This window comes from Paralichthys olivaceus, chromosome 2 (genome assembly GCF_024713975.1).
Source record: "Paralichthys olivaceus isolate ysfri-2021 chromosome 2, ASM2471397v2, whole genome shotgun sequence".
NCBI lineage: Eukaryota > Metazoa > Chordata > Actinopteri > Pleuronectiformes > Paralichthyidae > Paralichthys > Paralichthys olivaceus.
This window is the reverse complement of record NC_091094.1, coordinates 28669352-28673188: the sequence shown is the minus strand read 5'-3', so window position 1 is coordinate 28673188 and position 3837 is coordinate 28669352.

Here is a 3837-nt window from a genome sequence, read left to right as displayed (position 1 = left end):
CTCTGTTGTGACTGGAGCGCTGCGCGGATGTGGGCCCTCCATTGTCTTTACATGTCAACACTGCCCATGTTGAAGCAGCGACCAGCCCTTACAATGTAGGATTTTATTGAGTTAAGCACTGCACAAATAATATATAAAGCTATATAAAGCTTATCATTATTCACCTCCCAACAGTAGGCTATGCATAATTTGTTCACATCTGGATAGATCCAATATGAACTGAGGGGAACCTCAAGTTAAATGAGGTAAAGGACAAGTATAAAAAAAATAGATGTGTTTCTGACAAAGGGATAAATATATGGAATAATAATGATGATGGATTTGAAATGTGTAGCTCTTTTCCTATGACTAAAACGTTAAAAAACAGATTATTATTGAAGACACAATAGATTTGTAGATGAGTTTGTTTCAAAAAATTGATTTTTATTTCTATTTTCTGTCTGATGGAATTAAAATTGAGATCTTTGAGCTACTCCTTTTTGTATTTTTTACCTTTAATTTTTCTTGTCTTTTTCTTGCCCTTGTCCAAAAAGCGACAGTTTATATTGAATCCCGGTTCCAATGAGCTGAGTGTAGTTTTAGAGAGAGCCACAGTCTGAGTTTAAGTTGTGTGACTCCTTTCATGCATGCATGTTACAAGATACAAATATTAATATAATTGCGACAACTAAGGATGCTGTGGCATACTGGGCATCTAGCTGGTCATCTAATCAGCCCTACAGTGCTATCAATCCCTTGCCATTGAATAATGTGTCTTTTACTGTGGCAGTGCACATCTTCAGGCTGCAGCCCTTTGAAGTAAGTTGTGTACCATGGAAGGTTGAAAGAATTGAAATCCACATCATACCAGGTTGGAGAGTTTATTGGTATTAAAGAATTGAAATGCTATAACAAATTCGCTGTAAATTGGTAAGTATTTGCATTGGCCTTGACACAGTCAATGCTCAGTGTGTGTGTGTGTGTGTTCAGACAGACAGAGAGAGAAAGCAAAATAGAAAGAGACAGAAAGAGCGAGCGAGAGAGAGAGAGAGAGAGAGAGAGACACCATGGGATGGGGATGTAAAATGCAGCAGACAGAACTGCTAAAAGTGAGCACATTACTTCAATTATAACGTCACTATTTTGGCTTGAATTTTAGGATTTATTTAAGGATGTAATTGTTCTTGTTTATGGCCCATTCTTGACTTGCACCAAGGTACATTTCAGATCTATATGTGCCAAGTGATAACCTGAGGTCCTCAGCGAAGACCCTGCTCACCATTTCACAGTCTCAGCTGAGGACCACGTGGACCCCATCTGAAGGGATCCCACTCTTTGGAGCTATCTGCCTGAGGAGATCTGACTTGGAGCTCCACCTTTTTTAAAGCTCTCTTAAAGACACAATTTCATAAGTGAGCTTTCTCAGGGCATGGATTTCACGTTCAACTTGAAAATGGCTCTAACCTTACTATTTTAATTATTCTACAAAGGAGGGGGAGGAGGGAATGAGAGAGACCGGGAACACTTGTGAACCATCAGGTATCAGATCTGACAAGTTAAAATGTAAACAGTAACAGTGTAAAGACTATTAATTATTATTGATAACAGGCACAATTCATATAATAATTAAATACTGAAATATTGTAATTAATAACAGTAATAATGGTAAAAGTTGTTGTCATGAGGTTCCGGGGTCAGAGATATCTGAAATGAGAGAGAAAAAGAGAGAGAGAGACTATGGGAGGAAAAAAGTGAAATAGTAATTGACATGTATTAAAACGAATAAATGAATGAATGTGGGGGGGCAGAGAGACAGAGAGAAGTGGAGAGGTGCTCAGTGGATGATGGGAGTTCCCCCAGCAGTCTAGACCTATAGCAGCATAACTAAGTGATGGTTCAGGACTCACCTGATCCAGAACTAACTATAGGCTTTATCAAAAAGGAACGTTTTAAGTTTAATTTTAAATGCAGAGATGGTGTCTGCCTCCTGAACCCAGAGTGGGAGCTGGTTCCACAGGAGAGGAGCCTGGTAGCTGAATGCTCTACCTCCTGTTCTACTCTCTCAGACTCTTGGAACCACTAGAGAGCCTGTGTTTTGTGAACGGAGTGATCTATTTGGATAAAATGGTGTTATCAGGTCTTTGATATATTAGGGGCTTGATTGTTGAGGGCTTTAAATGTGAGGAGCAGGATCTTGAATTATATTCTGAATTTTACAAGGAGCCAATGTAGAGAAGCTAAGACAGGAGTTATATGATCTCTCCTTCTAGTTCCTGTCAGCACTCATGGCTGCAGCATGTTGGACCAACTGGAGACTTTTTACAGATTTCCTGGGGCATCCTGATAATAAGGAATTACAGTAATCTAATCTAGAGGTAACAAGTGCGTGGACTAGTTTTTCAGCATCCTTCTGGGACAGGATGTTTCTAATTTTCACAATATCATGCAGGTGAAAGAAAGCTGTTCTAGAGATTTGTTTTATATGTTGGTCGAATGACATGTCCTGGTCAAACATAACTCCAAGGTTCCTCACAGTTGAGCTGGAGGCCAAGCTGACACCATCCAAGGTAACTATCTGTTCAGACAGTGATTCTCTAAGATGTTTAGGGCCAATTACAACGACCTCAGTTTTGTCTGAATTTAGAAGTAAGAGGTTTTGGGTCACCCAGGCCTTGATGTTCTTGAGACACAATTAGTGTGGTGTCTGAAATGCTATGTTCGTCTCCCCTTTAAAGGAAATGTATCTTTGGGTTTGAGGCCCACAGGTCTTGAAGAATTTGGAGAAAGCCCAAATATATATGTTAGGGAATTAGGTCACAGTTTTAAAGGCTACCTTAAATTTGAGCTTGGTGCCTTCTCTCCCTGCTACCAGACAGATGAGAAGAGCTGGATGAAAGCCAGATATGTTTTCTTTAGATTCACGAAAACAACCCTCATATATAAACGAGGAGTTGAAGTTGTCCCCTTAGAAGAGATTCACATTGGCCCCGAATCTCTCTCTAGGCAGGAGAGATTCACATTGACCCCGGATCTCTCCCTAGGCAGATTGCATTGCTTGTATTGATGCTGAACTTTTTGTAATAAACCTTTTATACAAAGTCAGATTGACTGGTGGAACGCCACCTCCTCTCTAGTTTTCGTGATGTCTGTCTTAAAACACGTGTTTGAAAATTATATCATGGAGCTGATCTACTCTCATTTACCTTCTTCTTTTTTAGCTGGGCGGCAGCTAAATTGTACTGACACATGGTTGTAATGTAAGTGTAGAAGGAAGCAGGTCTTTAAAATTGTTCACAGTTTTATCAGACAATCACTGACTATAGAATTTTCTGTCCAGAATCGGTGTAATTAATAATTCTATTATTCTATTCAATCTATTGTAAGATTGTGAGTGGACAAAGGTGGTGAACAACTGACCACCTGTGATGAATGCAGAGACACTTACACATATTATATCAATCTTTCATCACAAAAAGCATCATTAGAAACAGGCTGTACTTAAAGAGCTAACGGCCATATGATGTAATCTTTATGGCAGGTGTACTGTCTCTATGTGTATGACATAATCACAAACAGTAATAATTTGTAAATTTGTTTAGTTTATTTCACTAAATTATAGTCTTCAGCCAGTCTTAATTTCTCATTGCATCAGTCATCACTGAAGTTCTTTGAACTTTACTAAACTGCATGAAATGTGTTGCACGAATGAATGTGTTTGATTGGTTGATCAGCAAAGAAATGAATCATCACTTGCAGGACCACTCAACTTCCAATCACTTAGCACTGTTAGTGGAGAGGGAGCTGAATGGCAGAGAGCATGTCTCAGCTCTCTGTGAGTGTCAGGAGGCGCTGCAGAGT